This window comes from Saimiri boliviensis, chromosome 10 (genome assembly GCF_048565385.1).
Source record: "Saimiri boliviensis isolate mSaiBol1 chromosome 10, mSaiBol1.pri, whole genome shotgun sequence".
In the NCBI taxonomy this organism is placed as follows: domain Eukaryota; kingdom Metazoa; phylum Chordata; class Mammalia; order Primates; family Cebidae; genus Saimiri; species Saimiri boliviensis.
The window spans coordinates 19,410,950-19,422,805 of NC_133458.1; the positions used below are offsets into that span (position 1 = coordinate 19,410,950).

The 11,856-nt window shown below is 46.9% G+C and overlaps 1 non-coding gene across 1 annotated transcript; it reads left to right on the forward strand.

Moving 5' to 3' along the window:
* The first annotated feature begins 10,154 nt into the window (after nucleotides 1-10,154).
* LOC120365496 (small nucleolar RNA SNORA51) lies at nucleotides 10,155-10,286 on the forward strand. Its single transcript, XR_005580421.1, has one exon. It is a non-coding gene; the product is annotated as a small nucleolar RNA SNORA51 (small nucleolar RNA).
* The last annotated feature ends 1,570 nt before the right edge of the window (nucleotides 10,287-11,856 follow it).

An 11,856-nucleotide genomic window follows, 5' to 3' on the forward strand; every position in this document is an offset into this window, starting at 1 on the left:
GGAGGAAGCCAGTGAGCCAGGAGTGCTGATTGGTTAGGATGTAATCATAGGGAGTCAGAGCTGCCTTCTTGTGCTGAGTCAGTTCCTGGGTGGGGGCCACACAATCAGATGAGCCAGTTTATTGATCTGGATGGTGCCAGCTGATCCATCAAGTGCAGGGCCCGCAAAATATCTCAAGTGCTGATCTTAGGAGCAGTTTAGGGAGGGTCAGAATCTGTGGCCTCCAGCTGTATGACTCCTAAACCATCATTTCTAATCTTGTGGCTAATGTTAGTGCTACAAAGGCAATCTGGCCCCCAACCAAGAAGGAGGTCTGCTTTGGGAAAGGGCTGTTATAGTCTTTGTTTAAACTATAAACTATGAACTAAGTTTCTCACAAAGTTAGTTCAGCCTACACTCAGGAAAGAACAAGGACAGCTTGGAGGTTAGAAGCAAGACCGAGTCAGTTAAGTTCTATCTTTTTCTCTGTCTCAGTCATAATTTTGCAAAGACTGTTTCATTCTCTTATGTAAAATGCAGATCCCCCACATTTTCCCTCTGCCATATTTTGTTTATACAAAAATTCTGTGCTTCTCAATATCCCATCCTTTTCTCTTTAAATTTGGAGCCCTCAAAATCATCTTTGAAGAAAGGCATAGACCTGTCTCCCAGGCACGTCCTTAACTTTGGCAATTAAGTCTCCAAAAATGATTGAGACTTGTCTCATCAATGTGGAGCAATCTGCCTTTTGATGAGGTGACATTTCCTTCAAAGGAAGGGACCCTGCATAAGTTTCTCTTTAGGTCATTTGCCTTGTAACTTAACTAGATTTCTGGTCTAAAAAATTTCTTCTGGTGAGGAAGGAGATCCCTTCCTCTTAAGCATTTAAGACCACTTTCCCTGAGCCTTCTACATTGCATTTCAAAAGGAGAAGTAAAATTTGAAAATAGCAGGCGCAAGGTCAGTGAAGGAGACAGAACTGGTGCCACCAGCTGGACCTGGAGGTTGCAGATCAAACCCCCCCTACCCTAGTTCCTATCCTGTCTATAGATCAGAGGCATGGTATGGAGGAATCTTCCCTGGAAGGCACTGTTCTTGCTTAATCATGATTAGACCCCCACCTAAGTCACGTACCCCTCACTTACCTCATCGATTACGACCCTCTCACATGTAGCCTCTAAGATTGTGAGCCTTTCACAGAGGCCAGGATTTTCTAGTTGGGTAGCTTGGTACTTGAGACGCAAGTCTGCTGAGACTCCTGGCCGAATAAAAAGCCACTTCTTTCACAAACCTGGTGTTTGAGAGGTTTTGTCTGTGGCATGTCCTGCTGCATTTCTTGGTTCCCTGACCAGGAAACAATTGCAGTTGGTGGACAACTGAGACAACCTCTTAGGCAGTTTGCCTTGCCTTGTGGAGCGCCCCAGTGGGGTGACTCTAGCCCTCTTGGGCAACGCAGGTCCTGAGAGCACTCCTGGATAAGCATTCGCCCCCATGGAACGCTTTGCCAGAGGAGGGCAGGGCAGGCCCCTGTGGCGGATCCATGCAGAGTCTGAACACTGGGAAGGAACCAGCATTGACAGTCTGGATGACAGAAACACGCTAGGACCGGTCCTGGGAAACACCCACCCTCTTTAGATGGAAGTGTGGCCTGATCACCCACGTGTGCTGAATTTGGCACTCCTGAACTTGGCCCTCTCTCTCTCTGTAACTAACCTTGGAAGTCTTGCTTTTGGTTTCAATTTGGGTGGTGGGAGGTGTATGACTGTGTGAGTGATTGGAGGGGTCCAGTTGGACTCACCAGCTGTGAAATGTGGAAGAAGCAGGTCCGTTAGAGGGGACTGTAAGTTCTGAGTACATTGTGAGGCCAGCTGGAATTAGGGGCAATCTGTATATGGCTAGAAGGAGGTGCCCCCGCAATCTATATATTGTCGGGGGAGTAATGAACTCTCCAATACCAAGTGGCACCTGAAACCCTCTCGAGAGGGAGATTGTTCCACTGGCCTGAAGCAAAGGTGAAAGACAGCGTGTTGCGCCATGCAGGGTGGGAGAAACTGAGGGTGGAGTGAGACTCTCTTTACTGCCTGTAAGTACTGTTTTCTGTGCAAAGAACATGGGTCACACTCATAGCAAGCCTACTCCTCTGGGGACCATACTGAAAAATTTCAAGAAGGGATTTAGTGGGGATTATGGAGTGACTATGACACCAGGAAAGCTGAGGACCTTATGTGAGGTAGACTGGCCAGTGTTTGGGGTGGATTGACCCTCAGAGGGAATCCTGGACAGGTCTCTTGTCTCCAACGTATGGCATAAGGTTACATGCAAGCCAGGATACCCTGATCAATTTCTGTATATAGACTCATGGCTGCAGCTAGTTCTAAATTCTCCACAGTGACTAAGAGGACACGCAGCAACCGTACTGATGGCAAAGGGGCAGGCAGCCAGGGAAAAGCCCCACTCCACCCGCCGAGGAATGCAGATTCCTAAGGTCCTGACAGATCCAATGGTAGAAGAGCCTTTGCCAATGATACCTCCCCGTTATCAGGAGGAAGGAGTCCTTGCCCCTGGGCCTGAAACTTCAGCACCCCCCTCTAGAATTGCACACCCCTAAACCACCCAGGGTAGACAAGAAAGAATGTGGAGGGACTCCTCCCATAGCTGCCTGCCTCCTGGGAGGAACTGCCCCTCTAGCAGCCCATCTGCAACCCAAGGCAGGGGTAGAGAGGCCTTTAAGAGAGCAGAGGTATATGGGAGTGGATGAGGACAGCCACATGGTGGAAAGATGTGTTTTCATGTACCTGCCATTCACCTCAGCTGATCTTATCAACTGGAATAATAACACCCCATCTTATGCCGAGAAGCCACAAGTTCTCATTGACCTACTGCAAACTATTGTCCAGACTCATAACCCCACTTGGGCTGACTGCCACCAGCTGGTTATGTATCTTTCAAACACCGATGAAAGGCAGACTGTACTTCAAGCCACTTCCAAATGGTTGGAGGAGCATGTTCCAGCAGATTATCAGAATCCCCAAGAGTATGTCAGGGCCCAGCTACTAGGGACTGACCCCCAGTGGGATCCAGACACCCCAGAGGGAATGCAGAGGCTAATCCTGTACAGGGAGCCCTTACTGGAAGAATTGAAGAAGGGAACCCAGAAAGCTACAAACATCAATAAAGTCTCTGAGGTTATTCAAGGGAAAGAGGAAAGCCCAGCACAGTTCAATGAGAGGCTATGCGAAGCCTATCTCATGTGTACTCCTTTTGATCCTAAGAGCCCCCAAAACCAACACATGGTGAATATGACATTAGTCAGTCAGTGTGCAGAAGACATTAGGAGAAAGCTACAGAAGCAGGCAGGATTTGTGGGCATGCATACTTCACAGTTATTGGAAAGAGCTAACCAGGTGTTTGTGAACAGAGATGTGGTAAGCCGTAGAGAAAGTTGTAGAGAAAATGAGCATCAAGCTCAATGAAGCGTCAACTTGACAGCTACCACTATTAGAGGAGTGCCCCCAAAAGGGCAGGGGGAGGGGGGCTCCTGGAAGTCTACCCAGTTTAATTGCCCTTGCCTGCAGCATAATCAGTGTGCTTACTGTAAGGAAGTGGGACACTGGAAGGACAAGTGCCCCCAGTTGACAGAAAAACAGGGGTAAGTCCGAGGCTTCAGACAAAAGTGAAGGTGCTCTGTTTAATCTAGTGGAAAGGCCACTGGACTGAAGGGGACCAGGCTCAATTGCCCCCAAAGAGCCCATGGTCACGGTGACAGTGAGGTCAAGGACATTGACTTCCTCGTCAACACAGGTTATGAATATTTGGTGGTAACCACCCCTGTAGCTCCCCTATCAAAGCAAACAGCCAATATTGTTGGAGCTGCTGGGGTGTCAGAGAAACACTATTTGTATTTGCCATGGAATTGTGAGGTGGAGGGGCACGAGGTAATTCTCCAGTTCTTATACATGCCTGATTTCCCTTTGCCCCTGCTAGGAAGGGATCTGCTCAGTAAGCTACAAGCAACCATCACTTTTACTGAGAGTGGCACTTTATGGCTAGCATTGCCTAGAACTGGAGTCATAATGGCCCTCAGGGTGCCTCATGAAGAAGAGTGGAAGCTCTTCTTAACCAAACCAGATTGGGAGATAGGACCTGCCTTAGCAAAACAGTGGCCTAAGCTCTGGGCAGAGAACAATCCACCAGGCCTGCAGTCAGCCAGGCCCCTGTGCTCATTGAGGTAAAACCTGGGGCTCAGTCGGTTGGGCAAAAGCAATATCCAGTTCCCTGAGAAGCCCTAGAAAGAATTCAGGTCCACCTAAAGCACTTAAGGGACTATGGAATTAGAGTTCCCTGCCAGTCTCCATGGAACACCCGCCTCTTGCCTGTTCCTAAACCAGGGACCAGTGACTACAGGCCAGTGCAGGACTTGTGCCTGGTTAGTCGGGCCACAGTGACTTTGCACCCCACCGTGCCTAACCCATACACACTGCTGGGATTATTGCCAGCAGAGGATAGTTGGTTCACCTGCTTGGACTTAAAGGATGCTTTCTTTAGCATCAGGTTGGCCTCGGAGAGTCAGAAACTCTTTGCTTTTCAATGGGAAAATCCAGAAACAGGTGTAACCACCCAGTACACCTGGACCCGGCTCCCCCAGGGGTTCAAGAACTCTCCCAGCATCTTTGGGAAGGCACTAGCCTGTGACTTCCAGAAGCTTCCTGCTAAGGACTTAGGCTGGGTATTGCTCCAATATGCTGATGACCTTTTATTGGGACACCCCACAGCAGTTGGGTGCACAAAAGGAACAGATGCCTTACTTCAGCACCTGGAGGACTGTGGGTATAAAGTGTCTAAAAGAAATGCCCAGATTTGCTGACAGCAAGTGCCATATCTGAGGTTCACCATCCAGCAGGGAGAGTGCAGCCTAGGAGCAGAGAGGAAACAAGTCATTTGCAACCTGCCAGAACCCAGGACTAGAAGACAGGTGAAGGAGTTCCTGGGAGCTGTGTGTTTCTGTAGATTGTGGATTCCAAACCTCACGGTACTGGCCAAACCCTTCTATGAAGTTATGAAGGCGGGGACAAGGAACCCTTTGAATGGGGATCTCAGCAGCAGCAGGTGTTTCAGGAACTGAAAGAGAAACTTATGTCAGCCCCAGCTTTGGGGTTCCCTGATTTAACAAAGCCCTTCACAGTGTATGTGTCAGAAAGAGAAAAAGTGGCAGTTGGAGTTCTAACACAAGCAGTGAGACCTTGGCCCAGGCCTGTAGCTTATCTCTCCAAGCAGCTGGACAGAGTTTCCAAGGGATGGCCCCCATGCTTAAGGGCCCTGGCAGCAACTGCTCTGCTAGCACAAGAGGTTGATGAGCTAACTCTGGGGCAAATCTTAAATATCAAAGCACCCTGTACAGTAGTGACTCTAATGAATACCAAAGGACATCATTGGTTGACAATTGCTAGGTTAACCAGATACCAGAGCCTGCTATGTGAAAGTCCCCGCATCACCATTGAGGTCTTCAACACCTTAAACCCCGCCACTTTGCTCTCGGTGTCAGAGGGCCCAGCTGAACACAACCGTGTTGAAATATTGGACTCAGTTTATTCCGGCAGGCCCGATCTTCGGGATCAACCATGGACGGTAGTGGACTGGGAGTTGTATGTGGATGGAAGCAGTTTTGTTAATCCACGAGGGGAAAGGTGTGCAGGCTATGTAGTGGTAACTCAGGACACTGTAGTCGGGACCATGCCACTGGCTCAGGGTACTTCGGCTCAGAAGGCTGAACTTTTTGCTCTGACCTGCGCCACAGAACGGAGTGAAGGTAAAGCTGTGAACATTTATACTGATTCCCGGTATGCGTTTGTAACTCTTCAAGTACATGGGGGTGCTGTACAAAGAAAAAGGACTGTTAAATTCAGGGGGAAGAGAAATAAGGTACCGGCATGAAATCCTGCAGTGTGAGAAGCAGTTTGGAAGCCCTGAAGGGTGGCGCTTGTTCACTGCCAAGGACATCGGCAGGCCCATCCTCCTGAAAAATTCCCAAGCTGATTCAGCAGCTCTTAAGGCAGCATCTACTCCCTACTGAGCAGCAGTTACAGCCCCTCTAATTCCCCAGATACCTGACTTGGTGCCCACTTATTCTAAGGAGGAAAAGACTTTCTCCAAGCAGAAGGGGGGCAAATAGTAAAGAGGGATGGATCCGGCTCCCAGATGGAAGAGTAGCGGTGCCATAGCTCTTAGGGGCTGTGGCTGTACAGGCCGTACATGAAACCACTCATTAAGGCCAAGAATCACTTAAGAAGTTGTTAGGCTGGTATTTTTACATCTCACATTTGTCTGCCCTGACCAAAACTGTGGCACAGCGATGCATTCCATGTTGGCAGCACAATGTGAGGCAAGGTCCAACTATCCCCCTGGCATTCAGCTTACGGAGCAGCTCCGTTTGAAGATCTCCAGGTAGTTTCACTGAAATGCCCAAGTGTGGAGGACATAAGTATTTGTTGGTCCTTGATATTATTCAAAATTAGATGTACTCCCTCTAAGAAGACAGGATATTCCCCCTATGAAGTCTTATGTCATAGGCCCCCTCCCATACTGTGGGCACTCCCGGGAACTCCTCAGGAGTTGGGAGAGACTGAGCTAGGACGACAGTTACAAGCTCTAGGGAAAATCACTCAGGATATTTCAACCTGGGTAAATGAGAGATGCCCTGTAAGCTTATTCTCCCCAGTTCACCCTTTCTCACCAGGTGATTGTGTGTGAACAAAGAACTGGAATGCAGTCCCTCTGAAGCCACAGTGGAAAGGACCCCAGACTGTGATCCTGACCACTCCCACAGCTGTAAAGGTAGAGGATGTCTCAGCCTGGATCCACCACAGCTGCGTGAAACCAGCAGCAGCTGAAACTTGGGAAGCTAGACCAGACCCGGACAATAATCACCTTAAGAAGGACAAGAAGCCCTGCTCCAGCCATATCCTGGAAGCTGGCTGGTCCACGCACGGCTGAAGCATGAGGAAGTTCATCGTGGGACTTGTTCTTCTTAATATTTGGACTTGTACAGTAGGGACATTAACAAATTTTGAAGAATGCTCTCAGTGTGTGCACCAGGTTACTGAGGTAGGATGTAAAGTTACTGCCATTGTTTCATTCTACAGTTATTATGAATGTACAGGGACACAGAAGGGAACCTGCTTATATAATGGTACTCAGTATAAGGTGTGTAATCCAGGGGATGGACAGCCTGATGTCTGTTACAATCCATCAAAGCCCCCGTGCATACGACTTTTGAAATTAAACTCCTAACAGGGCGATGGAACAGCCCTACTAATAGCTAAAACAGAGGAGAAGGGAAGCTCAAAACAGGTCACTCTGAGGTTTGATGCTTGTGCAGCCATCAGTGCCTGTTATCCCAGTGAGGGGGCAATGATTCCCTCGGATGGGAACAAAGTTACGCGAAAGAGCGTAAGTGTATCTGCCAGAGAACCTACTGGTGCAGTAAATGCACGTTTTAATCATGCCTCATCTGGGCCACGTGAAAAGATAAAAATGATTCTGTTTGCCTTGTAAAAGGAAGGGACACCATTCCATGGGGTAATGTCCCCTGTGTCTAGGGACATGGTAACCCAGTAGAATTAATAATCACAAACCTCCAAGACCCCAGATGGGAAAAAGGGTAGAGTGTAATGTTAGCAATTGATGGGAAAGGGCTTGATCCTAGAGTCAGTATCCAGATTCAGGGAAAAATCCAAAAACGCTCAGCCCAGCCAGTGTACCAGCCCTTCTAAAATATATTAAATAAGCCAGTGCCGGAACTTCCAAAAAAGACAAAGAACTTGTTCCTCCAACTCGCTGAAAATGTAGCCCATTCCCTTAATGTCACTTCTTGCTATGTATGTGGGGAAATTATCATGGGTAATGGATGGCCATGGGAAGCCCATGAGTTATTAGCCTCTGATCCTGTCCCTGACCTGACCTCAGTTCAAAGAATTCAAACCAACAGTTTCTGGGTTTTAAAGGATCCGATTATTGGACAATGCTGTTTGAACAGAGAAGGAAAAGACTTCACTGTTGCGGTAGGAAAGCTTAGCTGCCTAGGGCAGTGACTGTATAAGGGAACAGTGGACACTGTGACCTGGTGGAGCTCAAAGTACACAGAGAAAACCCCCCTCCTAAAATTTCCAAAATTACAGGATGCTTGGAACCATCCTGGGTATCAGAGAGACTGGACAGCCCGGGCTGGGTTGTACTGGATATGCAGACATAGAGCATATGTACAACTGCCTGAAAGATGGACAGGTAGCTGTGTCATGGGCACCATGAAGCCTTCTTTTTTCTTATTACCTGTTAAGACAGGTGAGCTATAGGATATTTGGTCTACTCCACCTGGAGAAAATAAGTCTAAAGATAGGCGAATGGAAAGATGAGGAGTGGCCACCGGAGAGAATTATTGAGTATTATGGGCCAGCCACATGGGCGGAGGATGGTTCTTGGGGATACCGGACTCCTATTTACAGGCGCAATTGGATCATTGGGTTGCAGGTTGTTTTGGAAATACTCACTAATGAAACGGGCAGAGCTCTATCCATTTTGGCCTGAAAAGAAACTCAAATGAGAAATGCGATTTATCAGAACCAGTTGGCCTTAGCTTATTTGCTGGCAGCTGAAGGAGTCGTCTGTGGAAAATTCAGTCTAACCAACTGCTGCCTACACATAGGTAACCGGGGTCAAGCAGTGGAGGATATTGTAAGACGTGACCAAACTGGCACCTGTGCCTGTGCAGATATGGCACAGATTTAACCCCGAGTCCTTGTCTGGAGGTTGGTTCTCAGGAGGATTCAAGACTCTCATCATAAGGGTAGTATTGTAATAATAATCGGTGTTTGCTTGCTACTCTCTTATTCCCTCCCCATGCCTTCATGTGATCAGAGGATTCATCACTGCTGTAGTTAAACAGAGAACCATATCACAGGTATATTATATGAATCATTATCAATCAGTTTCTTTAGAATATCGGGAAAATGAAAACGAGAGAGTGAGAACTCTCACTCGTGTTATAAGTGAGGTTCTCAGAGGGCGGGGTGCGGAAGGAGACCCTTTCCTCTTAAGCATCTAAGACCACTTCCCCTGAGACTTCTACACAGCATTTCAAAAGAAGTAAAATTTGAAAATAGAAGGTACAAGGTCAGTGGAGGAGACAGACCCAGTGCCACTAGCTGGACCTGGAGGTTAAAGATGAAAGCCCCAACCGTAGTTCCTATTCTGTCTATAGATCAGAGGCATGGTATGGAGGAATCTTCCCTGGAAGGCATTGTTCTTGCTTAATCACGATTAGACTCCCACCTAAGTCACATACCCCTTGCTCACCTCATCAATCACAACCCTCTCGCATGTAGCCTCTAAGACTGTGAGCCTTTCACAGAGGCCAGGATTTTCTAGTTGGAGAGCTCAGTTCTTGAGACTCAAGTCTGCTGAGACTCCCGGCCAAATAAAAAGCCACTTCCTTCACAAACCTGGTATCTGAGAGGTTTTGTCTGTGACACGTTCTGCTACAGTAGCGGGCGCGGTGGCTCATGCCTATAATCCCAGCACTTCGGGAAGCCAAGGCGGGTGGATCACTTGAGACCAGGCGTTCGAGACCAGCCTGGCCAACATGGTGAAACCCTGTCTCTACTAAAAATACAAACATTACCAGGCGTGATGGCAAGTGCCTGTAATCCCAGCGACTCGGGAGGCTGAGGTGGGAGGATGGCTTGAGCCCTGGAGGTGGAAGTTGCAGTGAGCTGTGCAACAGAGTGCTGCCCGGTCACAACAACAACAACATAAAACAAAAACAAAAAATGAGTTGATGTTGTTAAACCTAAATCTTCCTTAAAGTTAAGTTTTATGAGTTTCAAGGAAGATTTCCATTTTTGTGATTTGATATTTGAATGGAAAGAAGCCACAGTTAGTCTCATTCAGTAAGAACCACTGAGCAGTAACCTAATCGCCCTTTTCTCCTTTCCCCAGTCTCTCACCTGATGTCCCTTTAAGTACAAAAATCTGAGGAGAAATAATCACCTGTCAAGTATGAGTGACAAATTCAAACAGGAACTGGTAGGCGCTGGGTCCTTAGCTCAGTGCCAATTTGGGCCTGGATTTGCTATTTCAGAAGCTACAATCTCGTAAGTTTTGTCTCAGAGATTTGTGGTGTCAGCCTCCTGGAGCTCAGTACAGGATGTGTTCTTACCCCAACCAAATAGAAAGAGGAGGCTGAATTAACCTGTCCCATATACACCTTAACTCAAGTCCTGTGACTTATCTGTATTGTCAATGGGGGGACTTAAAGGGGAATTTTTTTTTTAAAAAAAGAAAAGTTGGGTGTGGTGGCTCACCCCTGCAATCCCAGTACTTTGGGAGGCTGAGGTGGGTGGATCACCTAAGGTCAGGAGTTGGGACCAGCCTGGCCAACATGATGAAACCCTGTCTCTACTGAAAATACAAAAAAATTAGCATGGTGTGGTGGTACATGCCTGTAATCCCAGCTCCTGGGGAGGCTGAGGTAGGAGAATCACTTGAACCTGGGAGGCGGAGGTTGCAGTGAGCCGAGATTGCGCCACTGCACTGCAGCCTGGGTGACAGAGGGAGACTCTGTCTCAAAACAAAAGAAAAGAAAAACAAAGATTGATGGCACCACTCACTGCCTCCCGTGGTTTGATCAGAAAGTCCACCACTTGCATGAATAATTTTAGATGCAGTTTTTGAAGTCTATGTATTTATTGAGTAATTATGACAGATGGAGAAAAAATGGCATGTTATTACTAGTAGTAAGTTAAATTCCAGTCGAAAATTGTTGTTCAAAACATGTGAAGCACAATTAAATTATTCTGAAGCAAGATTTTTTTTTTAAAAAGCAGGATTTTCTTTTGCTGTGATCAGGCTCTGTTAATTACTCTCTTATTCCATGTTTAGAATGAAAAGGTGGGCGTCATTACCGAGTGCAGCTGGATTAACGATAACAGCCCGCCCACAAAAGAAGAGGAGGACTTGTCTTCGACCCTGTTAGGATCACAAGGCCTTTGTAAGTATGCCGATCAGACTTCCTTGAGCCTTGGAGACATCTCTGAGAAATAAATATTCTGTCACTCTGAAAACATTCCTGAGGTGGGTCAAGCATGACCTAATCATAACACAATGGATTCCTTTTATGACCAGCAGGAGAAAACACTCCATGCTAAAATGAATGCCCTGCACTATCTACTCCTATTTAAATTTGAAAGCCTGGGAAATTCACTACCCAGCCTGTATGACTCACCCCTAACCAAAATAGCATGAAATACACGCTGGTAACTGCCAGTGACTTCTTTCCATTCATCTTTAGGGAAGCTCCAAGAGACACTTTCCTTTTGGGATTTTTTTTTTTTCTGTGTATCTGCTCAAAAGTTGTTAAAAGAGGTTTTCTGGAAATTTTATTTTGCAGTTTCCTCTGGTCTTTCTCCTTTTCTTCCTCCTCCTTTCGCTCTTCCTTTCCTCCTCTTTATTCTCTTCCTCTGGTTCCCTTCTGTTCCTTCTCCTTGGGCGTTTCTATTTCAACTTAGATGCAACTTTCGGTGCAATCTAGGACCACTCTTGGTGTGGGAATTGAATTTGGGTCACAGGTGGAGCCTTTAGCCTTACAGTGATGAATATTGTACTAGCATTTAGAAGAACTAGATTGGTTCTGTTTTAAGTATTGGCACTGGAATTGCAACTCAGGTTTTCTGATTTCAAACCCTGTACTCTTTCAAACACACCATTATTTCTCCTGTTCATTTTTGTGCTGAGATCATTATATCATTTGGATATCAAATTTTTTAAATTAATTAATTAATTACTTTTTTGAGACTGAGTCTCGCTTTGTTGCCAAGGCTGGAGTGC